Source organism: Protopterus annectens, chromosome 4.part1 (assembly GCF_019279795.1).
Source record: "Protopterus annectens isolate FY-2018-M chromosome 4.part1, PAN1.0, whole genome shotgun sequence".
NCBI classification, from domain to species: Eukaryota; Metazoa; Chordata; order Ceratodontiformes; family Protopteridae; genus Protopterus; species Protopterus annectens.
Genome location: NC_056734.1, coordinates 315,635,812 through 315,663,593, shown reverse-complemented (window position 1 = coordinate 315,663,593; position 27,782 = coordinate 315,635,812).

Here is a 27,782-nt window from a genome sequence, read left to right as displayed (position 1 = left end):
TATTCTCCAAAATGAGGGGAGCTTGTAGGGTATGTAGTTTCTTATTTAGGCTCCTTGCATTTATCAGTAACACCTTTAGGTTTCTTTGGGTTTTATTTGCTGTGTTGATAGGTTTGTCAATTTGGCATTGCCTAAAAAGACTAAGGGTTTGGATAAAGTTTTAGCCTAGGGGTGACAGGTGCAGACCATCCTTTGCAAAGCATTGTGATTTGTTAACCATGTACTCTCATGCTGACAAATATTGAATCCCCCCTCCCGGAAACTAAGCCAATTATTGAAGTCAATTATCATTTGTATATACTGTGGCATCATCCTTGTAGAAAGAAGAATGCTGCTCAGTGCAAAACACATACCTCCCTGTAAGAAATATTTAGAGAGATCAACAATGTCTCTCTTCATATAGTATGGTGAAGTATGCCCACAAGGATTATGATAGAACCACACTGGTACTTGTGAGGTAGTGATTTGAGTCAGTGTGTAGATTGGTGGATCCTGGATCAAGATAAGCAGCTAACCATTATCTTTTATTGTTCAATATGGGGATTAGGGTATCTGTGTGTTGTACAGTGGAGTTTCCAAATGCAAGAATCATGAGTAATGTGCTTAGTTCCCTTTGTTCTTGGTGCTCCACTGCATGTAAGCATATGTGTGGTGTTTGGTGTTGATTTGGTGAGTGAATTAGAAATTGTGGACAGGCATTGTTATTTATAGGCTTAGGAGGTCTTTGAGGTTTGGGATGATTAGTTGTTCATGCTTCAGCACAAGTTAGTCCATTTGTGAGGTGGGCACTATGTGCAGTGGATGTAGTGTGCGTTCTTGACAACCTTGTTTGTATGTGATATTTTTGCCTCTATTGAAATTGCATATGTGCAGCTCTTGCATACTGTCTTTGTGTCTTTAAGAATTAAATGGAATGTCTGTAAACATGAGACAATTGCTGCATTATCTCAGGATGCCCATATATACCATGTTGGCTACAGAAACATTTGGAAATTGCATATTCATGTTTTCCAGACCTGTATTTGGGTGGGCTAATGTAAATTGTGGACTGAGTTATACAGAGTCTCCTTGTGTGGTCTCTGGGATTTGGCACTAGACTAGGTTAGATTGTGCTAAAATTTGATAGCGGTACTGTTTAAATGTGTATACTAGCTGCTCTTAGCTTGTCTCCAACCAATGGTTTTGTTTTAGTCAGACTAAGGTACAGGTTTCAGTTCTAAGTTTTGTTTTGTTTTTTGATAAAATTTACTTTTTAGGCATGTGTGTGTCTACAAGGCACTGTTAACCTCCTGATGTAAAAACACAAAAAAGATTGCTTGTAAGTGTAATGCTACAGCATTTTCAAGGATTAGGGATGTTTAGAATAATTTAATTTCAAAATAAACAAATAAAACTAGAATAAAGCAGCAGTACTCTAAACAGTCAACTGAAATGCAAAACAATAAAATTAATCTCATATCTGCCAAGGATGGAGCAGGATTGACTCTGGTCCCCCTCAGAGTGTGGTAAGGGTGCCATGCAGATAGGTACTCTTGAAAATGAGCAGGAGTCCCTTTGTAGTAAGGGAAGTTTACTCAAGTACAATGCTAGTTTGCTGAGTGGGCATTTAGTATTGCATACAAACACCATCAAGAATGAATACATAATCTCAACAGCTCTTTAAATGCATTCTGTACTATATTGATTACACATTATGTCAACAATTATCTTGTTAACCAAAGGTAAAAACACCAACAGATAAACACAGAAAAAAGTCTCCGGCACAATGAAGGTTATCCTTGTGTTGGTAAAGGCAGACCAGACGACTAGAGAGAAACAAATAAAATACTTTTAATCATCTTCAAAAACAAAAAACAAGTCCAAAAAACAGTAAACCAGTAGCATAGCACTTTCGCAGCGTTTGGGGATCTTACAGCTGAGACTGTGAACAATTATCTTGTTAATCCAGCCTAATCGCTTAATATAAAAGAAAGATCAGCATACAATACTACTACATGTACAAACATGTATATTACACTGACTGGATATACATTATTTATTTTAAAAAAAGAGTCTAACCTCAAAAACATTACAAAATTCAAATAGTTCCAAACATGTTTAAAAAATACAATATTTTTGTTTTTCTCTCCTCCAAATCATTATGTCTCCTGTAGGCTTCATATACATTTTTATTAACCAAAAGTTGAAAACTTCAAGAAAGACATCCCTGAAGGTGACACAGTGAATGGATCTTATTTTTTTCTTTTTGTTCTAATTTTAAAAATATTTTCATTTATGCAGACTGTTAAACTCCTTGTGATATTGCTTAATTTTTGGCTTATTAGAAGTATCTCTTGCTATGTAAACTACTTAAAAACTTCTGACAATTGATAAGTTATCTGCTCAGTAATTAGTCTAGAGCATTACATTTCTTAGCTTTATGGGTGTACCTGCATCATACAAAATCACCCCCAAAAAAAGCAAAACTCCCCCAAATCTCAATCCAATTACCACACAGATTATGATTACAGACTAACACATAATTCATTTTTTACAATTATTAACTGCTTTTACTTCTAGACTTTTATATGCCCTGTGTATACACAAGGAAGTTTAAATTTCCCAGTACTACAGGACTGCATAATATATTCTGACAATTTGCATCCATCATGTTTGTTAAAAGACTTAAACAAATTATAGGGTATAGCTATTACTAAATATAATTAGGTCACTATATATACACCAGTGTGATGCTGCTTTCTGTTATTATAGCTAATGCTGTCCAATAACTAATACAAAACTAATTACTAAATCTCTTCTCCATGTCATCCATATTATTCTCCAAATCTCTTTGTATAAAATAACCATCTTAAGTTCATTAATTGAGCTTCAAGTATATTAATCAAACATTTTATGTGACAGCTATCACTCTCTAAAACAGGACGTCTATCACTTATCAGCTGAAAAAGTGAAATAGCCAAAGCATCAGCAAACTGCACCTTAAAGAGAAGCGCAAAATAGGATGTCCATGCATAGTTCACAGAATGATTTTTGGTTAACTTTCAAAACCTGCACATAGAGATAACAAACAAATAAATAAATAAAAATTAATGTAGTGGCTGCAGTCCAGTTTCTGGTTGTAAACCATGCTTGGTACAAGTTAGAGGTTAAACCTGTATTTGAAATTAGAAATAAAATGGATTATGTAGCTGTCTGAGATGTGATGTACAGTAGGGTGTACCTAAATGAAAACAATCACAAAGGCAACATTAGGAAAAGTAATGGCATAAAAGATGTTACAAAACACAAAATAAATTATACAAAGGTAGCAGAAGAAATCACTGAATTTGAGGTTCACAACTTAAATAAAAAATAAATGTTATGAAGAAAAACAAAACACTCATTAGCAAAGTCATTGAATATAATGCCCTTTTTGACATGCATCTGTCCAGACACATGCAACAACTGTTTTTTCCACAGAGATACCTTAAAGGATACAAGGCCTAAACAACATGTCTTACATGGAGCTACTCAAAGCCCTGACACAATGCTTGGTATTCTACAGACTGTTAGGAGTTGACCTGTGTCTGGCATTCAAGGGATTATCCGACCACATACTGATGGATTTGCTTTACATAAGCAAGGAAAATGCCATCTGAAATACTCAGTCTAGGAATTGTAACCTGTTCTGCAACACCAACAGAATGGTTTGGAGAGACAGCTATATCTCACAGAGGATACTGCTACTCTGGGACAGACTCCCCATCTACATAAAATGAAGTTCATCCCTGTCCATGTAAAAGCAGAACTTAGATCTATGGATTTGAAACATAAAATTTACCCCAGGACTGCCCACTGTACTACTAGTGGATAGAGGCAACCCCTAAGTGCTTTAACCCATTCATGGTTCCCTCAAATTATCTATGGTATGATCCCAATTATTAACACTAAAGATAATGTATAATTATTGACCATGGGATGAGGTAGGCCATTCAGTACTCAAATGGAATATGGTCATTCAAGCACAAAAAAGGAAATTTGCTAGGATTAAAACAGCCTGTAAAGGCAGCCAGCCTAACACTATAAATCTATGAGACTATGTTACAAAGTACACCACATATGCAAAGAAAATGAGTAAGCTTTGCAAGCATAAGAATATAGTTGCATTATCATTGTTTATCTATCAGGTCTATGCAACTACAAAGCATTCACAAATGAATATTCAGTTGAGCAAGGAATGCAGGTATGGAAAAAAAGGTGGAAACATATGATCAAAGTACAAGACTACTGCACTATGCATTTACTGACTAGTACATAGAAGCATTAAACATACACAACAGTATCAGTGACTACTTTCATATGCCACTTGTATAAATGGTAATGGCATAGTGTTATAAACTGTGATAAATTGGTTGTATATATGTATTATATAATATAGTAGAAAAAAATAGACACTGAAACATACATGTAATACTTCATAAATATATTGGTGTAGAGATAAAGACAGCTACATCTATGTAGTAATAAATGGACAAATTATACAATATAATACAAGCATGACTTGCACAGCAAACAGCGTAAAATATAAAATGACACACATTACATAATTTTACAGTGGCACAGCAAAGCACAGCATCACGTATGCCTATATATGCATAATAAGATGTGTAGGAGAGTAGTCACAGCAGCAGTTCCCCCACATGCAATAATCTAATGGTAACGTTATAAACATAGGGAGCATGATGTATTTATGGAAATTTGGTACAATTGTGATGCAGATAATATGCCAATAAGTATGTGAATTACAATCAAATATGAAGGCCTGGAGATATATATAAACATATATAAGCATATAAGAATGAAGTTTTGAAACTTTGAAAACCTATTAAAAAATAAAAACATTTTTTTTTTACATTTTTGCAGGGGGGCACAGCCCACACCCCCTGCTAATTAAATATACCAACTCTGAGATCACACTATAGTGAAAGATATGGTAAATATCCCATTCTGAGCTGTACAGTGATCTCCATTCAAAACATTTGAAGTTTCAAAACTTTGATCTTATGATCTCGGCCTTTTGAAGTTCAAAGTTTTGAAACTGCGCTTCTGAAGGGGATCCATATATACACACTAAAAAAACACAAACAGCATGTGACCATGTGGCAAAATCACAAACTAATAAAAATAAAAAGCCCACGTAGTGGTGTTACTCAAAATAAGGCAAAGCTTAGTTAAGATAATCCAACAAAGCAGTCCAGAAGGCAGTCCACAAGTTCCAAAATGCCAAAACTTTAATATAAGGTAGTAGCATCAAGAAGCGGTCAACCGCTTTCATCCTAATACATTCAACTTCATCAGAGCCATTTCCACAAAATACAGATCTCATTAAATAGTTTAAAATAATCATGTGAGTCTAATTAAAAGTGTTTCTTATTTTTTAAGGTAAATCCACCATAAAATGATAAAAATATAAAAGTGTGTAAAAACAAACCGTTCAAAATTAACAACAAAAAATTATAACACAAATGTCTTCCTCCTTAAAATAGGGCCAATGGAGATGTGGTCATTGATTCCTGATCATAGTAGCATTCAACTTAAGTTGCCACCTTAGGTCACACTCTTCCACTATTCTCTCAAAAACCTCCCCCTTCATCCTTACCTCTTTCTAGTATACCAAATAAAATGTATTACCCTGACCACAGTACTCGATGTGTTTGAAAAGTGCATCGTTACCATCCTGATTCTAAATGGCATACAAATGTTCATAAATACACTTACATTGACTCCTGGTAATTTTGCCAGTGTAAAAATGGTTACAATTCTGGCAAATGCAATGTAGACTAGTCCACTGCTACCACAGTTCCTAGATCTAATACTAACTACTATGGGGGCTCCCCAACTATACCGTATCTGTCCTGCAAAACGTAATTGCATGAATTGCACCTTCCACATTTTTTCATATCTCCCTTCCATTCTAGGTGATATGATATGTTGTTCAAGAAAATATTTTAAATTATGTCCAGTTTTAAATAAAAAACAAAGTTTCTGACCAAGTATTTTAATGAATTCATGAGCATGACGCAATTTCTAGTTAAATTTTTGTTTAATTCATGGTTCATATCATTGAACTGGATGACCATATAATTTGGAAAAGAGCTGTCCTGTTATTGTATCCTAGAGTTCACTATCTCATTTTGAAAACCTAGGATCTCCACCCCTATTCCTAACAGTAGATCTTCTGGGTACCATCTTTCTTGAAACATTGCAATTAAATTACCCAGTTCTATCTTAAATAAGGAAACTTCAGAACACATTCTCGCCGCTCTCACTATTTTCCCCCTTGCTGACTCCAAATCCAGCTCCAGATAAGTGACAAGTGGAGTACCTCAGGGTTCAGTCCTGGGACCGCTCTTGTTTGCCATCTACTTCTCTGAAGTACAGGCCAACACTAAGGGACTCTGGCTAACAAAGTCAGCAGATGACTGCAAACTGGGAGCCATTATTGAATCCCCAAATGATGTGAATACTCAACAAAAGGGCCTTACAGAAACAGATGCTTGGTGCCAGAGCCATGGGCTCAAGCTCAATGACAAGAAATGTATAGTTATCCCATTTGGGAAAAAACATGTACTCGTGAATTACCATATAGGTGGCAGCACACTAAACACCGAAACTGTGATAAGAGACTTAGGGACACAGGTGGACAGTGGTCTCAGCTTCAATAACCACATCGCCACAACAGTCAGGAAATCCTTCTATGTGGCACACCTCATCACTAAGGGCTTTTCATCCAGAAAAAAGGAGGTCATTCTCCCACTGTACTCATCCCTCATTAGACCCATTATAGAATACAACACCCCGTTTGGTATGTACCTCTCAAGACATCTGCAACAACTGGAAAGACCGCAGAAATACCTCACAAAGAATCACAGGCCTAAAGCAGATGCCCTATGCTGACCACCTTAAAAAAACTCCAGCTATACTCTGTCACATATCGTCTACTCAGAGGCGATCTCTGCTTAACATGCAAGGCCATGTCAAACCCAGAGCTTTGGACATGCTACACTTAAAGTAATCCCAATCCCTCAGAGCCACACACTCCAGGGATCTAAACCTTGTCATCACAATAAACAAAACATGCTAGAGGGATAGATTCCTGACCCAGAGACTCCCCAGACTCTGGAATAGATTGCCCATACATGTCAAGCAGAGTGCAACTTTGGCCCTCTTCAAAAGGAACCTTGACGATTGGATGGGAGAAAGGAAATTCACCCCGGGGATCACGTCAGTTGCCCTGCTAGACAGGGATCCAGGGAAGTAAATAGTGTGGGAAGAAATAGCCAGGGAATTGTTATGGCTAGGCTTGCATAGGCCTTAGGGCTGATAACCTAGTACCAACCTATGAACCTATGAACTATATTTATTTTAATGTATAAGGGGTGGTAATGCTTAAAGTCCAAATAACTGTTTGAAAGAGTTGGCTTCCTATGTAATCTAGAGCCAAATTTTTGTTGGACCCTAACTTTGATAATGGTTACAGCTAAATAATCAGTAGCTTCATCAGAATGCATATGTGTGAATTTAAGAAATGAGTTTTTATTGTTAATAAAATTCACAAACTTATCCTGTTCATTATCAATCTTTTTCGAAAGAATAAAAATGTCATCAAGAAATCTTAAATAACAGCACCAATGCTCATGAAATCCTGAAAAAAATTAATTTTTTCTCCCATGCTTACATGACAAGATTGGCATATGCTTTGGTGCAATTAGCACCCATAGCTATGCCTTTCACTTGCCAAAAATATTCATTCTCAAACATGAAATTATTATTTAGTACAATTTCCATTGCTTTCATTACACAATTTGTCAATGTAGTGTTCAAAATGGTTAGTTCCTGAATTGCTTCTTGAAACAATTCTAAACCTTCCCTATGTGGAATGGAGGAAAAATATCCACAACATGTATAGTAGTAAAACATTGTCAGTGTAAAAATCCTGCTTAATCTTCTTCAAAAAATCCCAGGACTCCTTTAAAAGGTACTCAGTAGAACTTTGAACTAGTCTGTCCATAAATATAGCTAGGGGGTATGTCATATTATTCTGTGCAGCAACAATAAACCTATGCAGTGCTTTGTTGTATGCTTTTGTGCACCTTTGGTATCCCAAAGACAGTGGGAATGGTTGGGTGGTCATTAATCAAAAAGTTAAATAGATCTTCATTTATAACACCCTGATACAAGGAATCCTTCAAAAACAACTGTATTCTCCTATATGCGATAGTGATTTTGTTCTTAGAGACAGTTTTGTATTTTCCATGTTGTATAATATTAACATATCACAGTTGTAGTCAGCCTTGTTCATAATTACCATCCCTCCACCCTTGGCAAGTTTCATTACCTGCAGGGAGTTATTACTTCTTATTTGGTTTAAAAGACCTGTCTCTTCCTTTGTCAGATTGTAAAATTTCTTTTGTCTAGAAAAAGATTGATAAATGTCTTGAACTCATTGCCTCTCAATTTGCTATAAAAGGGTGTAAAAGGTGGATTCATATTTTTTTCTTGAAATTCCTGCTATGTAAGTCACAGCAGATACTATGATCTTTAAATAGCATCTGTAAGTTTAACTTCCAAATAAATAGTCTAAATTCAATTAACGTGGCAGCTAGGCCTGGTTTCCTTGAAGGGCCAAACTTAACTTCCATTCTTTAAAAGTGAAATTTTTTTTTTAATTATACTAGTGTCAGTGTAGTTAAAACTGTTAAACCCCTCCAGGCTCACCATTTTACCCTCAAATTCTGAAATTATTTTGTGACGTTCTTCCTAATGGTTGCACCTGCTGTCTTTCCTCAAAAAGTTTCTGTTCCCTTTGCTCTTCACCACTATTGGGGAATGAGGGTCTTCTAAACAACTTCTCTGTCTATTTTTGTTAGAGATCCTTTCTGATCTCCATAATTCAGAGTATTCCGGCTGAAATACTTTATCTACTTGGTTGGTATTTACCACACCTTGATTTGTTTTATTAACTCCTTTGTTCCATGGGTTATGACCACCTGTCACCCCAATAGTAAGTACCCTTTCCTGCATGATCTCACTTGTACCCTGTGAAACTAAATAAGCTTTTGGTAGGGCATATGCCATATTCTTAGTATTCGAGTTCATCCCTATCCAACTTCCTTTGTTTCCTGACCATGTTAATTTTAGTTTGCTGTTCTTCTTCTTCTTTTGGCTTTTCCTGGTCAGGCGTCGCCACAGCAGATCATCTGCCTGCTCATGATTGGCAGTGGAGTTTTACAGTGTCGAGTTGCCAGCCCGGTGCCCAACCTTCCACAGAAGGCACACACACACACTCACACCTAGGGCCAATTTAGAGTGTCCAATCCACCTACTGCATGCCTTTGGGATGTGGGAGGAAACTGGAGCAACCAGAGGAAACCCACGCAACCACAGAGAGGACATGCAGACTCCGCACAGAAGGCACCCCAGCTGAGAAATTAACTGGAGAACTTCTTGCTGTGAGGCGACAATGCTAACCGCTACACCACCGTGGCCACCCTTTTAGTTTGCAGTTCTACTTTATCAAAAATTTTGTCATACCATTCAATGAAATTGTGAAACAATACATCAGAAGAAATTTCATTGTTTAAGTTATTCACTTTATCTAAAAGTTCATTGATTTTACTGTTGTTCAGTCATAATAAACTGTATTAATTCTAAGCCATAACAATCATGGCTGGCTGTTCTAAATCTGACTGATGCCCCCAAAACCATCCATTCGGGAAACATTCTCTTCTCAGTCCCTACCCTTTTCCTTTCCTTTTTCTCTTAATACTTTTTTTTCCAGGTTAAAGTTCTTGCTCTTGTAGTTTTTGGTGTACTTGAAGGCCAAAAAAAAAAAATGAAAATTCAGTGTTTTTTAAATTTTTCTCTAGGTTCTCTAGTTCATTTTCTTGTTGTAGTCTTTTGCCATAATAAACTGAATCAAAAAATTCAAAATTATACCATCAAATTCTTAGAATCTTTTAATCTATGTTTGATATAAAATGTGAAACTTTGTGACCTTGTCGCAAAGAGTGCTGGGAGTTGTTGTCCATCCAAGGAGTTTTGAAGCTGACTGAGTTGTTTTCTGAAGATTTTTAACCAGCTGCGTATATAAACACACACGTATGTATTACCCAAGGGTAATTGGGCACTGGGTCACATCTGTTGGGTCATCTGTTTCAGATGCACAATATGCAGAAAGATATGTACAGAAGATTGAGGGAATCCCCCTTTCCCAGAGATCCCCCAATCTCCAGATCTCGTATATAATTAGCAGGTTGCATAGAGTGAGTGCCAGCTGTTGAATTGCATTGGCCCCACCATGAACTTGCAGGGGGTTTTGATTCTCTTAAAACACCTATTTTGACTTAATCTGCTCCAAGGTATCTGTCATCAATATTGTGTTTTTTAATTTATAATTGATTTTTTAACATTTTTATATTGACATTACAGACATCAACGTTATGAACTTTCAACAGTCTTAACAGATCCAGATACACCAGAATACTATGCAGATAGATAATATATGATGCATATAATGTATATTATTTATTTATTTTGTTTTTTATTTATTTTATTTGGGAGGTCCGAATGGGACAAAGCTGTGGGCCATTAAAGGAGTTTCAGTAAAAAAGCACCAGAAAAAATATTAAAAAGATATTTATATGACTATTATATGTTTATTTATGTTTACACAGGTATACAGTTATAGTTATAAAATGTAGCAGATATATGATTTACAAAAACATAAGATATTTATTATACATTAAAAATGGTGGTTTGTACATAAAAAATGATTGTTCTTTATAATATTTAGTTTCTTTATATAGTATGTTTAATTGAGATAAGATAAAAGATAAGTAAAAATGTAAATAAGAAGAAAGGAAAGAAAGGAAAACTAAATTACAGGTTCATTGAAGGATAAGGAACAAGTTCATAAGGAGGTTAGAGATTAACATTTGGAATTTATGGGACAGTGGGGGGGTAGAGTATGGGTATAGATGGGACAGTGGGGAGAAGGTGTAGTGAGTAGGTAAGTGATAATATATAGCATCTGTGTGAGAGTTTTAAAGTATTTATTTAATGTCAATGGGTAGGGGAACAGCCAGCCAGGTGCTAGGTAAGGTGTGAAATAAGCTGGTATAGGTGGAAATAAGCTGTTGAATGAAGAGTATTGGTAATGTATTTGAAGTTTGTGTACTGGTAGGTAGTTCCAAGGGAGTCTGAATCTTGTTAAAAGGGAGTGAGGGTGCAGTTAATGTCTTTGTTAGTGAAGATAATAGATTATGTTAGTGTTTTTGAATTTCTTCTGTTTATCTCTCGATAGTGGGTACTTACACATCATCACACACATATTTACTGTATACCCACACATCATCACACAGTTATTATATATTATCACACTGTCACACAAGATCATATGTCCTGAGAGATGATAAGATGTGATATGCATCTCCTGGTATTGCATATGGCAAAGATGTTTTGTCAAGATGGGTGACGATATTGCGTAAGATGTGCTAAATGAGTTGTTGGAATATGGAAATAATAGAGCTATGGTTAACATACAACATCAGGACAAATACAAACAGACAATCAGGACATATTATGACAGGTTCATTAGATACATTTATTTATACTTAATATATATATCTTGATTATTTGACAAAATATGTGATTGTCTATTTATTATATATGTTCTATGATGATGATATATGTAGTGTAATGATTATTATATAACTATAATCTTATTCAAAGGTACTTCCCCAAGTAGTAGTTTGTTTGAAGGTATTAGGGTAGTACAAATTGAAGGTATATTAGTTTGCACAGCATGGCAAGTGCAAGCTACACCAAGTATATATATGTGCATGATACACTTGCATGTGTAACCAATGTTGTAAACAGAACATGCAAGCTGTAAACCTTGTATAACACTATCACAGGCTGTGTACACACGACTCCTTGTACACATGCATTTATAACACATGCACTTGTAAGCATACCTGCACTGTCATAATAATCACAAAGAAATAAATCACAAAGAGATATGTGGAATAAGCTGTGTGTTGGTGATAAGATGTGGAGTAAACTATTTGGTAAATTGTTAGTGAAGCACATTGAATTGTAATTGTTTGTGTATGTAGGGGCTGTCAACAGTCAAAATGTGCTGTGTCTTTGATTTTGAACAACGTAGGATTTGTGAGTTTGATGTGGATGCTGTGACACACTATGTTAGTGCCATGTCATGTTGTATGTTCTGCTTCATGTCTGGCTGCTGTCGCTCAGGTCATTACTATGTGCATGGTGCCCATAGGCTCGTGCTGTCCTTTTGGTATGTGTAGAAGTGTTCTGGAAGCTGCTTCATTATTTGAACTCATCATTCTTTTAATCATTTGTCTGTCTTCCCTGTCTCTGTAGCAAATCATTGCCCGGTGTGTCCATGTAAGCTACTTAAAATTATCAACAACATATAGGTCAACACGCCCCTACAATGCTAGTCTTGATTGCAAAGCTAGTTAGAGTTGTAATGTGTATGCTTGTTCCTGATCCTGAGAACTCTGAGACTGAAAACCAAGAAAGGCCCCAAAGTGGTGAAATCCATGTGAGCAGAAGCAGTAGGTACTAACAGCTAGCTAGACTTCACTTGCCACTTTGTGAACACATGTCTGCATTATGTGGATTTGGTCACTACCCACTTCCATGCTGGGATCCACTTGAAGTGCCATGTCAGTTGAATGTGATAGACAGAACACTGATTTGATAGAAATGCCTTAGCTATGATGACAGATATTGAGCATGCCTCACAGATATGAGATATAGTCTTATGGTCAAACAAACATGAGTTGGGTACACAGATTCCTCTGATCAGTATGGATCTGCCCTACCACAGGAGTCAGATGAGTATGGGTGTATGTCTCCCTGTATCAGTTGATGATGGTGATCAACTGTCCAGTAGGTCAGGTGTTAAGTCCAACTGGCAAAACCTGCAACAACATGGTGAGGTCCACAGGCAATGTTGATCCAAGTGTGTCCAATAGGTGTTTTTTCATGATGTAAGTACACAGCCTGGGATGTCCTCAAGGTCCACAATGAGTACACATTTAGCTTATAAGCTTTGAAGATGATGAGTGGAGAAAGGAGGGTGATCTTTCTGAGTAATGTCTGTTTTTAATTTGGCTAATATGGCTGGTGGAAAGGAGGGTGAAGTCTGTGCTTAGTTGTGTATTTCCCTTAACATTTCACACTTATTTAAATAAATGATTTGTGAAAACACTTCCAGATGCAACCTTGGTTTATGCATCACATCGTACACAGTGGTACTGTTCACAGAGTCATACATATGTGCCAGTGTTATATAATCACATCAATTGCACAACATATGCTTATACGTGTTTCATGGGAAAGCTGTGTTTTAGTGGTCTGATGCAATATAAGGACTCATTACAAGTGAGCCGGTTGTGGCTTATACAGAACATTTACTGACAAATGCTGATAGCCACACAATGGTACTGCTGATCACCTCAATAATCCTTGGGAACAGCAAAACATTTGTGCATACAATTAATTCCAAAAGGTTGTAATTGAATCAAAACTTTATATTTTGGTGTATATCACAGCATTATAACATGTGCATGAAACAAGGCTTGTGTCCATGTAATCAGTATGACATTTTATTGAAGTATGTCACAGAGTATTTAATGATGGTAGGTATACACATGCACACCTGTGCCATACAGCAAGTGTCAATGTTGATATATGAATGAGAACTGTCTAGAACATTTATCTGCTCCATTACAAAAACACATGCTTTAATAAGCCAACAATACACAGTATAATTCCATGTTAACAGTCCTCAGGAGGTATATTAATTCAGCTGCTACAGAAGGAACATGTAATGGAAGAGGCAGCAGGGGCCATCAGTACATTACCTCACATCACAGATAGTAATACACTCTTGTAGGTCTACCATAAAGACACACCTTAATGTAGCACATGTCATTGACAGAAACATTGACATATGAAGTATTAATACAGTCATAAGTCATTACTAATCTAATGGCCAACATCATAAAAAATCCTAGACACTGTTACAACATTTAAAGCAAACTCACTGTATCTACATTATGGATGTATGTACATGTTTGATTGCATTACACAGTGCCTCTCTACATATGTGACATGTGCACCACCCCATGACAGAATTACAAATCACATATCCAGTGGTCTGGAGATGGTTTTCAGAGGTTCATAAAAAGACTCTGCTTCATGATGTGTGCATGCATCTTTGACATAAGGACATCCTCCACTCCTCTGCATGAAGGGTGTCATGTGGTCAGAGGGAAAAAGGGGATATCAGATGCACGGGGCTATGTTAAAAGATTTCCAAATTGTTATTAAAATGAAAAATGATTCAAAAGATAATACAATGACCATAATGTACCAGTAACCACATGCACACAGCAGTGGACTGGGTCTGAGTTGAACATTACACCAGTGTAGGTGTAGAAGCTGAAGTCTGTACAATGTAATAGTAGCACCACCACATATGGCTGACTAACCCTGTCACATTGCACTTCAAGGAATATGATAGCATTATATGCTGAGAAGAACACATTGGGACAAGTGTCTGACATGGATGTGGAGTCACATCTCTAATTGTCTCAAAACAATTATTTGAATATATGTGCACTCAATTTGCCTGTTGTCAGATTAAACCCCTAAATATCTAGTTGCAAAAGCTGGTGAACACAGTACTTACCATTAAGGCTACAGCACAAGTCTGGCTTGAATGGTGCCAGAGTGCACTTCATACAGGATGACATCATCTATGTATGTCACAAGAAGATGTTCAGAGGAGTGTCTGACATAGCTGTAGACTCGCATGTCATTCTAAAATTGTCATCATTTGAGTTTTGAATGAACACACAAGTTGACAGCAGTGAGACTAGAAGCATTTTGAAATTGACAATGTCTGCTTCTTGTCTGCAGGAGTTCTGGAACTGCAGGTATTCTGGAAGCTGACCACCATAAATGCTGCTTAGCATGTTTATGTGATGGGCAGAAAAAGATGCAACAATGAATCTTTTTTGAAATTGCAAAGCCTTCCTATTGTCTGCAGGTGTTCTGGACCAGCATGTGTTGTGGAAGCTTGCTGGTCACTACCACACCACTTAGTATGTTTGAACAATGGAAGGCAAAAGATGTAGCAATGTATCTTTAATGACATTGACAATGTCTGCTTGTTGTCTGGGTCATTATACCATGTTTGCATTGAGGTGAGAAATGCACAAACGTGATTTGCAAAGCTCAACATATATTATTGAAAAAAGGTGTTTATTAGTTTTCATCTCTAAAAGATAAATGTGGGACTTGAACCTTGATCTGCATATACTATGTACTGTGTGATTTATCATGTTTACCAGGTGTAGTGGACACACACTTGAGTCTCAGCTTTAATGTATGGTATCTTTATCATATAAGAAACTTCCATTCATTTTAATTTAGTTCTCTGTTTCACCATACTTGCGCTAAGCCACACATTGGACAAATATTAATATAAAAAAAGGAACCATAAACATTACAAAATGGTTTTAAACACACCTTACAGATTTTTGCACAGGTCTGTATTTGAACTGTCAAACTAGTGAAACTATAAAACATACTAGGAGTGTCTTATCTCTCTCTGCCACAGAAACAACTTTGCCACAGTAATGCAAATTACTGTGCATACAAGCAATCTCCATAGTATCAGCAAGACATATACACTTGTACACTCTCGGTTGTTTGTACATGAGTAGCTTACATATTTAGTGGAATGAGTGATCACACAACCATTTATTGACATTGTTTGCATCAATGCAGCTCTGTCTTCTCTTTGTATTGTGTTCATTCTTCTTTTATCTGTGCTCTACTGTCAGACATGCGGTCTATAGGGCATTTTGTATCACTGTCATTAAAATTTATGATAAAATTACATAACAGTAAAATGCGATTTTCTGTAAAGGCAGTATAGTTTAGCTATTTGTAAACTAAAATAAGACATGTGTGTTGCTCACTTCCATTTAAAAGTTTGCCACAGTTACTTCTACACTTTGTAAGTGTATGCTGGATGACACACCCACTGCAGGTAAGGTAGTCTGAATTGCTGTTGTATCTTCCTTCTCCCTCACACAAATCATTCACATCAGTAATCCATTACCAACTAACACTAAGGTAGTGCCTGCACTATGTTTACATCAGATACATGAAGTCAAACATTTGGGATTCAGCAATTCTAATGAGCTCACATGTCATTTGCATCTTTACTGTGCTCAGAGGCCTGAATCTACATTATAAAATGGTAACCATGTAGCTAGGGAATTTGAACGTGAGGAGAGTTGTATATGTGGAGAACACAGAAGATTGCTATTCATTTTAATTTATCTGCATGGAAGGCTTCTGATCTTGCTAAGGTTTGATTGTATTTTCAAGTACATGCTAGATTTGATAACATGTTGCAAAAAATTATCTAAATATATATATATATATATATACACACACACGCACACACACACACACATACATATATATATATATATATATATATATATATATATATATATAGATATATATATATATATAGATATATATATAGATATATATATATAGATATATATAGATATAGATAGATATAGATATGCATTAGAAATATATATATATATATATATATATATATATATATATATATATATATAGATATATATAGCTATAGATATGCATTAGAAATGTAACTATCTGCATGCACTTCTTATAGTTCACTGTTGTCGATGGGCATTTTTGGCAGGCATTTTAGTTTCTCAGATAGACAACCCTTATTAACTTTCATCAAAAAATGTTATTGTTACAACTGGTTATGTTATATTCTTCTTATGTTATTTCAGGGAAATATAATGAAATACATAGTCATTGACACTGGGTGTTTAGGCTTCTAAGATGGCCCATAGACACCTCTAGTGGAGTGCTGGGCACAGTGAGAGGTAACTGGCAATTGTATAAAATTCTCTTTTCTGTTGTAAATGTGTATACATACATTGTGAGAATTGTGTTGAAAAAAATTATAATAATTTAATTATGTGGTTTTCCTTGGTTTGGACAAACTGTCATTTGTCTGTTGCTTTGAGGATGGGGAGCCAGGTACTAATTGTGTGTTGCCACAACAAAAGTTGTGTTTCAAGAGGTTTACTTTTGAAATTGTATAGGCATCCTGTTCCTTCTCTGGTAAACAGCATATTACTCTATTGGTATTCATTGTTTTGGACTACACATTAATTTGTGTGTGAGTGCATTATGGTAAAACAATATAACCTTAAATTTTAATAAATGAACTGTGCATCTCTAGTGTTTAATGTTGAAAATATAATATGTGATTATAAGCAGGTATTTCATTATGGGATATTGATGTGTTGTATTCTTCTCTGTTTTATGTCACATATAATTATGGCACCCAAGAATATAAATCCATGTACACCCCCTTTCAGTGACTCAGACAATTCCACCATAGTGTAGGCATTCAGGTGCCATGGGACTTTTCTGCTTGAGAGAGAACATGGGGATATGACTGACAGAATGCAGATTTGGAACTAGATTGTCAACAACATAAATGCCATAGGCAGGCACACCAGGACTTATGATCAAGTGCATCATAGGGCCACTGATATGATTTCATCAGCCTGGAAGAGTGCAGTTGCAGTTGCCTGTGAACAGCTCTCTACTGGAGGGGGGCTGCTACACAGCCACCACTGACACCAAATGAAGAACTTCTGTCCACTGTCAGAGATCCAGAGAGCTAAGCAGAAACTGCACAACAACATGTGATTGATGTTGGTGCTGATGTTTCTGGGAGGATAAGTATGTGCTAGGAAGAGTTTCCAGGTAAGCTTACATCAGTTTGTAAGATTTGCTTATATAGTAAAATATTGTAAGCAATAGTCCATGTGTTTTATATTTATTTATTTGTTTATTTTTGGATGAACCTATTGATAACTTGATAGATTTAATGACACATGGGCTTTGGTTGGAAGTGTCAGCCAAGTTTCAGTTAAAAGTATTGTTAATGCACATATAGGCAACATTGTGTATTCACTGTCCAACTGTGCTATTGCAATTATGATGATTGCATCCTTATCTTACTTCAGTTCTTCCAGGATCATCCCTGCTAGCAAGTGAAGAGTCACCTGCACATAGTAAGGTAAATACTTTTATTTTATTATTGATGACAATTTGTCAGCAATTTGTATTTATCCGTATGTGTGAGGTGAGTGTCATGAGTGTATGTATTGCTGTATCATATGTGACAGTGGCACCAATGTTAATTTATCATATATTAAATTTTAGTGTAGATATTAATTTCATTCATGTGTTTGTTGCTTATTATCACAAGTGATCCTGACTTTGGAAGTGTAGGACTCTAACCACCTGATGTCAAAGTATCGGCATTCACTGATGATGATGGTGGCCAAACAGAGGCACAGTCAGAAAGTGCAGAGGTTGAATCTGACACTGAGGTTGACATTCAGCCATCTCCTGTATTTACATCAGACACAGCTAGTAGGCCTCCTCATACCTATTCCAGTGAGCCCTCAGATATTGGACAGGTGGAGAGTGAGGCATTTGATCAGTGTAGTGTGGTTACTGCGGCTTCAGTGTCTGTTGACTTTGGCTGTAGCCAAAGTGTGAGTGAAGTGCCATGCAGGAGGGTTGTTAGGTGTGCTTGGAAGAGGCCTGCTGTCCACCCTCCAACTGATCCTGGTGTGTCTATGTGCCACTCAACATATGTTTAGGGCTGTCATGGAGTTGCAGGCATGTTCCAATAGGGCCTCCAAGGACATGCTTAGGGTTGTAGATGTGCCACAGACTGACATGTGTGACTGCCTCAATGGATTGGATGAATGACATGATGAAATGGCCAGTGTCTCTCGGAACATCTGCTGGGAGGGGAATGGCATCCACAACAGTATTACCTGATGTTAGCCAATGTGGCTGTGCCAGATCATTCAAACATAGTGGCACTACTTCCACTGCTCCATCAGTGATTGAGGTGTCCACACCTAGACCTGTAGGCCTTGGGGTCATGGTCTTGGGTGATGAGAGCTCTTCCAGCAGACATCAGTTTAGCAGTGCACCTGACCATGGACATGGATGAGCTTCGGTCTCAGTGGCCATTTAATATTTTATCAAAATTTCTGCCTGCCTGTCTTTCTTGCTCATATACACTCACTAGTTTTTGTGTCAGCCTTGGCACCCTGCCTCCCCAAACAACACCCTGTGCAAATGATGGTATCTGTGCCATATCCTTGATTTTCTGTCTTTTGGATGCAGGATACAGAAGTCTTTTGTCTGATGCCCAGTGTGCATAGCTGACTGGGTGCTTAGTATATGTTTGTGATGCTCTTTTGTAAATTGTACTGCTTTCTTACAGAATTTTATAATGAGTGAATTTTTTTATGCATGAGGCCTATTAGTTGATAGAGAACACATCTGTTGACATAAGTCATTGCTGTCACATATTGATGTCATTGCTGTAAAAATCGCCCACTTTCTACTTAGATACATTAACAAGTAACAGTATGCAAGAATATGCCACTCATTTGTGTCCTTAGCCATTTATTTTCCTATTCCAGGTTTAACACTTACCTTGATAATCCAGCAATTAGAAGAGTTTTAATTCAAGACTGACTCTGTGATGCTAGCAGTACACAGCCATTACATGGGTAAGTAAAGGTCATGAGTGTTGTGTGGCATCTATGTTATTGTATGTATGTGCATAGCATGAAGGTTTTACCCCACAAGTGGTTACCCTGTGTGCTATCCATTGTCTCTTGGCCAGGGCAAGGGCATGTTGAGCATGCCTACATCTATCAGCATCCACACTGGCTGGTGGTGCACCCTCTGATGCCTCATCTGCTTGTGGCTGTGGTGACCTTGTCAGTAGTGGTGAAATGTGTGCCCATTCCCCTTGGTGTTCCTGCTGAAGCTGTTTTCTCAGAATAATATTGTGAAGGATGGTACATACAGCAAAAAGTTCGGCACAAATCCTGGGATTGTACTGCAGGGCTCTCCATGATGTATCTAGGTACCAGAACCATGGTTTCAGCAGCCCAAACACATTATAGAATTCTTTGGTGTATTTGTGTGTGTGTGTGTGTGTGTGTGTGTGTGTGTGTGTGTGTGTGTGTGTGTGTGTGTGTGTGTGTGCATTTCTGATGGGCATCATCAGCTACGGCTTGAGTGCATAACCTGCATCCCCCAGTAAATGACCCTGTGGGATAGCCCACGTAGAAAACCTCTGATAGAATTGAGAGTTGTGCCACATATGGGAATCATAGTAACTGCCTGCATTGGTAGCACACACATTCAGGATGATTCCCTTGGTGTTGCACACAACCTGTCACTTAATGCAGTGGAAGCCCTTTCTGTTTATGTACACCCATCCCTATACCCCAGGTGGTGCTTTTATTTCAATGTGTGTGGAGTCTATAGAACCTAAGCCATCAGGATAGTGTGCTACAAGGTAGTAATCCTATACAGTTGTAGCTCTGTCCTCATATGTACAAGAAAAATGTATGTAGTCACTGTCATGTTGTAGCACAGTATTAAGGAATTGATGTAGGATCCTAGAAGCTGATTCTTGTGACACCCCCAACATATCCTCTATTGGTTTATGGAAGGTTCCTGTAGCTAATATTCTAAGTGCTACACATACCTTAGTCTCTACAGGTACTGAGTCCCCACAGTTTGCCCTTGCTCTTGGTTCAAGGCAACAGAGGTCGCAGAGTTCCTGTAGTGCGTTTTTATCCACCTTGTAGCACTCTACAATTTCCACCTCATGCAGACCAAGAAAAGTTAGATGGGGTCTAAACACCCTTCTCCTTTTTGGATGAGGTCTATTAACATCAGCAGCAGAGAATTGGGCATGTTGCACATACACATATGTAAGAGCAACAACAGGCCCTAACACAGTTCCTATGTTGAGTAGTTTCCGTGGCTGTATTCCATAAGGTTTTGGAATTCGCAGGCAAAACCTGCATGGAGTCTTATGATTTCTTTGTAGCTTGTTGAATTGCTCCTCTTTTTTAATTTCTCCAAATCTTTTGGGTTTCTAATACCATGCTGGGAATGGACCCCATTCCTAATTCGAAGCACGATTCAAGTTCATGAAATTAGTATTGCTTCAATCTTTGATGTCAGTGAAAAGTGCTCTTCACAGCACCTACAATGTGTCCAGTAATGACTCCTTCTGCAATCTGTATTGGGCTACACGTATTGGTAATATATCTAAATACAATTGTAGATTCTTTTTTATAAGACCTGTTGCTCCCACTTCTGTTGTGAATGGGCATCTTTCTTCCACATAGCCCTCATTTCTGCCTGCAGATCCTGATATTTTATGACTTTGTGTCCCTCTGTATGCAAGACAATGTAGTCACTGGGTGTAGCAATGTCAATGATCAATGCTATTTTGTTCTCTTTTTGTGAACCACTATATCTGGTTTTTAGCATTTACCTTTTGAACTGTTGGTAATGGGTGATCCCATGTAATGTAAACATCATTTTCTAGGATTCTTTGTGGCCAGTTAAATACCATAATGTCTGCACAATTCCCAGTTCAACAGTTTTGCCCCATTATTATGCCTTTCAGTATACAGCCCTTCTGCCATTTGTGTGTCACAACCAGCAATAAGGTGTGTGACTGTTTCCAATCTGGTTTTACAAAACCTACATTTGTCTGTTTCTCCCACATGTTCAGTAGACTTTGTAAACCAGTGTGTACGTAGCCCACTATCATGGGCCGCCAATATTAACCTTTCATCTCTAGGTTTGAATTCACCTCTGCTTAACTATTCCTGTGTTCGTTCCTGATCAACATGAGGTTCTTCCAGAAGTTTTCTATACTTGCAACTTTATTTATGCATTTTCCACATTTCTTCCTTTCTCATATGTTCCTTCACCTTATAGCCTTTCTTTTGTTTTTAGCACATTCAGTTACTGCCTGATCATAGGATCTTAGGAATTACTAGCCTATTGGCCCTGAGGCCCCTTATATGCCTAGCCAAGAGTTTAGCCAATGATTGGACAAATCAGCCCCCGATGCCCCTGTCTAGCAGGGATATGGGTGAAATCCTAGGGATGTATTTTCTATTTCCCATTCAGTTATCCAGGTTGTGCTTAAAAAGGGGTAAAGAGGTACTCTGCTTGACATGGAGATTGAGTCTATTCCACAGATGGGGGAGTCTCTGGGACACAAATCTGTCCCACCAACAAGTCTTATTGATGTCACAAACCAGGTTGAGGCCAGGCATGCGAGTTACTCGACTGGAGATTGACATGCAGATATGCAGCAGTCCTATCAAGGTGGGGTGCAACATTGCCTTGTATGCCAGACAGAGGTCACCTCTGAGGAGTTTGTATGAAACTGAGTAGAAGGAAAGGGCTTTTAGTCTGTGTATGGTAGATTTTTGGAGCCCTGGATTCTCCTGGTGAGGAACCTCTGTGGTCTTTCCAGCTGCTGCATGTGCTTTGTGAGGTACATGCCGAATGGGGTGTTGTACTCAATAATAGGCCTTATAGGGGAAGAATACAGGGATGTTATGACCTCCTTGTCCCTGGATGAGATACCCTTACTTATGAGGTGGGTAATGTAGAAACTTTGGTTACAATGGAAGCAACATGATGGTCAATAGTCAGGTTGGTAGTAATCTGGATTCCCAAATCCCTCACAACTGATTGGATGCTTAGAACATTGTTATTAATGTGATAATTTGTGGGGACGTCACTTTTCCCAAAGGTGCTAATGATGCATTTTTTTGTATTCAGCTTGAGGCCATGTTTCTGGCACAGTCATTTGTTTGGGTGAAACCCTCTTACAGGATGCCCATGTCACTATGGGAATTGATGACAGTGCTCAGCTTGCAGTCATCTGCAAATAATGGTCACCCATAGCTCAGTGGTTTTGGCCTGCAGCTCAGAAAAGTTAATCCCAAATAACAGAGGCCCCAAGACCAAACCCTGGGGTACGCCACTCAATATGGATCTACTGTTTGAGGTGGCTTCCCATATTCTGACTAGTTGGGTTCTATAAGTGAGCCAGTTAGACAAACATCTGGAAACATATGAATTGATGCCTAGTTGAGAGAGTTTATCTATTATGCTCAGTGGGGAATAGTGTCAAAGACTTTGGCCAGGTCAAGGTAGGTGGTGTGAACTGTCTTCCCCTTGTCCATGGCTTTGTTGACTGTCACAAAAAAGTCAACCAAATTTAACAGACATGACCTCCCCTTGACGAAGCCAAATTGTGTGGGATTGAGTGTTTGGAGGTTGCCAATGTCCTTGTTAATGAGGTCCATGATAATCCATTCCATGGCCTTGCAGATCAGGCTAGTTAGGCTGATGGGTCTATAATTTCCTAGATCAGTGGATGCTCTACCTTTGTGTAAAGGGATGGCAGTAGCCATCCTCCACTCAGCTGGGACAAAGCCAGTACTCAAGCTTTGGTTGAATGGGGTGCCTAATGGTGCTGCAAGTTCCTGCCTGAGTTCATGTAGGATGCAGCCTCAGATGATATCGGGTCCCACGGAGGCTATATTTTTTGACTTAAAGAGACCAATCGTGACCTGATCCATAGATATAAGGTGAAGGGTGCAGGTACTGGGAATGTCCTGATTTACTGATTGGGGGGTAGAGTGATAAAATTTCCACTGAATCCATCAGCCAGCAAGTTTGCTATATCTACGGCATTTGTATATGTGGTGTACTTAACCACCAGTTCTGAACAGATCTGGGTTATACCTTTGAGATTATGGACATATGCGAAGAAGGCCTTATGATTGTCTCTAGTAGGTGTGGCCGATTTGGACTCAACGTTGGCTTTGGACTTCACTAGTGCTCTTATTTGCTTGTTTGGTCTAAGGAGAGATTGCTTCCATTTGGGCACCTGCTCCTTCTTGCTCCTGGACAGCAATTTTTTTATTTTGTTAGAGTTTATTTATTGCAGACATCCACCAGACAGGCTTACTTTTCCTTGCAGAGGATGATTTAGTCCTGTCAGGTATTCCTGATTCCATGCATCTATATAAATATTCATATTGTAATTTGGTATAGTTTTGGATACCAGTTCCTAGAGTGTGGTAGGGGGCTGTGAAGCTGCTTATACCATCCCTCAGGAGGCTGTAATCAGATTTAGAGAAGTTTTTTTGTTTGACCTTAGCTAGAGAGGGTTAGAGGAGATAGTAACTTCGATCATGACCACTTTATGGGTGAATCTTACAAGGGACAATGACACTGCAGGATTGCTGCAGTGGTTACTCATGTTGGTTAATGCCAAGTCCAAGATATTATCACCTCTTGTGGGGATATCAACTAGCTGTTCCAAAGCATTTGCATTGACAAAATCAAAGAGTCTTTGAGCATTTGTGTTCTAGCATGAGTAGTTCTTCCAGTCTATGTTTGTGTAGTTAAAATCACCCAGGATCAGGTAAAGGGTTGAATCTTGATAGATTTGAAGAGGTCTATATAGGCAGATTGGGTATCTTGAGTCAGATTTAGGGGGGCCAGTAGCTAGATATGATTTGTATAGGGGTCTTGTCAATGGCTAACTGCACCTGGAGAGTTTCCTGTTTCCTGTGCGTTATACAGTTTCACCAGCCGCGAGGTGTGAATGCCTTTAATATATATTAAAACTCCACCTCCATTGGTTTTACTACCTACAGTTTGGGGTCTGAATGTACAATAGGATGAGTAACCAGATATGGATGGGGTGCTCTCCGGAGCTTTGAACCAAGTTTCTGTGACTGTGCAGATGTCAGCATTTTCCAGGGTGAAGAATGCCTGCAGTGAGTGAAGTTTCATGTTTAGACTCCTAGCATTTAGCAGCATGACCTTTAATTTTTGTTTTGTTGAGATTTTTATGTTTGTAGTTTTAAACTCATCACTTTTTCAAAAAAAGGCACTATGGGGAGGCAAGTGCCTTTGCTAGAAGCCTGAAGCCCAAGTGAGACTGATGCAGGCCATCTCTGGCAAAGTGTCATGGTCTATCAATCATATCTTCCCAGGCTGTCAGGTACTGGATCCCCCTGAAATGACACCAGAACCTAAGCCAATTGTCAAACTCAATCATTTTCTGTTCGTAGTGAGGCATCATTCTGGACTTTTTATCGACTTCTGGTTTGATTTCCATTCCTGCTTGATGCCACTATGCTTCTGCTTGATTAAACAGAAAAATCATTTTAGATTTATTCTCCTCATGTTTCAAAACTTTCTCTACGTTTGGGTCTTGTGAGGTCAGTAGATATGTGTGGAGTCCCACAGTTGTCAATCTATACATGTAATCAATTTAATGGAGGCCCAGCCCTCCTTCAGAACAGGGAATATATAATCTTGCTATGCACTGATTTTTATAAAACATTTGATGAGCATGAAGCATCCTTGTTTTCCTATCTAATCTATCCAACATATTTTGGAGCCAGTCAGTCACTACAAAGCAATAAGTTAGTACAAGAAGAGCAAATCTGGTTTATAGCTTGGATTTTGTTCCTGGATGTCAACACTGTTTTCAGGATTAATTTAAGTCTTCTAAAGCATTGCTTACTAAGTTTTATTCACATTTGTTCATGTTTTATTGTTGATCCTTCATGATTTCCCAAGTATTTATACACTCCCTCTTGCTCAAGTTCTTTTATATCACATTCTTGTCCCAAACTCTTGTTTTCCTGATGCTGGAGTTTTCCTGCTTTAAAGGTTGCATTTGCATGCTTATAAAGCAACTTGTAGTTATACTTTTAGTTTTTCATCTGATGAGCTATACAGTTTTTAATCATTGACAAAGAGAAGATGAGAAGCCTTTACTCTTTGTTGTTTTCTTGGAGCCAAATTATAGCCATGGCCTAAGCTGTTAAGTAGACAGCTTAATGGGTTAAGGGCAAAGCAGAAAAGCAGCTGTGACAGAGTCATCCTGGAATATCCCCTTTTGAGTTTTTATCTATGGGATAATATTTTGTCCTTTATCATGGCTTAACTGCAAAGTAGTCTGCCACTGTTTCATGCTCACTGTAATTTAGTCGATCAGTTTGGGAGTATCTTATACATTTTTAAGCACTCTTATCCATGAATGTGGTATACTATCAAATGCTTTTTTGTAGTCAATCCATGCAATACTTAGATTCTTCCCCTTTTTACAGTTCTCCGCTATGACTTTAACAACAAATTATCCTTTGTTTCATATGACTTTCTTATTACCCTTTTGTTCATAATTGAGTTTTCTTCTAAATGACTATAAACCTTGTCAGCATCAATTCCAGTGTTTATACTTCGTTTGAAGTCAAGTTATTGGTGAATACTTTTTAGGGTAACTTGCAGGTTCACTCTTAAGTAGGAGCATTGCTTTTCCTGCTGTTAGCCAGGCTGGTGTCTGATAAGGGTGTGCATATAAATAGTACTTACTCATAGCTAAATATTCGTGCAAAGATGTTAATACTTTTAACTAGAAGTTAGGTATTGCATCTGAGCCTGGGGTTTTAGTTGGAGGCTTTCTTTAACTTTGTTTCAATTTCTCTGGCTGTTACCTCATCCCATTTCGTATCCTGTACTTTTAAAAGTCTTATTTTTCTTTTACTTCTGTACATTTAGCATCTTTGTTATGTTCCACAGAATCTTCACAAATACTTCTCCAAAATGTATCTATTTCTTCTTTTTTTGGTGGTCTTTAAACTCCTTTTACCTTGTTTCCAATTCTTTTTAAAACTTTTCTAGGTCATCAATAAATTGCTTATTTTGTACTTTCCTTTATATTTATCTGCGTATTTTCTAAGTTTTTCCACCTGTGCTGAGCTTTTTAGATTTTTATTTGTGATAGTGCATGATAGATCTTTTCTCTTCTAATACTGCACATTGCTTTCATTGTCTATCTTTCTTAGTATTTTTGTTGATCTGTTACATGTTCTGTATTCTTCTAACAGTGACACTTCGTCTTAATTGCTTTATAGTTTTTGCTATTCGATACTTCCATGATGGTATTCGATTGGTCCTTCCTTTCCCCCACTACTCTCTTCTCTTGTGGTAGAACTTTATCGGTTATTAATTTAGCTGCACAGTAGTATATCGTGTTTACTTCTGTTATATTGCATGGATCTCTATGGGCAGTTCTAATTACTGTGTTCATTTGTTTTATCAAACTTCTGACTTGGGTTTTATTGATCTTCTGCATTGTATTTCTTTCATTGATCTTAATATGTCTATATCTATTAAATCAAGCAGCTCTTCTCTTAGCTCGCTTTCTTCTAAACTGAGGGCACATTTTTTATTTTCCATTTCATGTGGCACATTCTCTTCAGTTTCATCCTGTGCCATCCATTGTTCTGTCATATGGAAACTCAGTGGCCTATCACTCCTTAACACTGACTGCGTCAGAGTTTCCACAGTTTCCTGTACCTATCCTTGCTGTCCAGCTTGAAGTGAACATTTATACTAGCTTCCCGTGGAAGGCACCAAAATATCTTCATATGGCATCTGATCAATTGCTTTCCATTCCACTGGTTTCCCTTTAATTTGGATATCCATTGCTCTATCCTGTTGTGGTGCCTCCTGAATTATATTTTCTACACCCAATCTTTCATTTCACAGATACTCCATAACCTCAGTTTCTATTTCTTAAACTTCTCCATTACTAATCTCCTTTCTACTTTTCCTCTTTGTTTTATTTTTTTTTGTATTGTAAAGTTTTCCATATCCAGATTCCT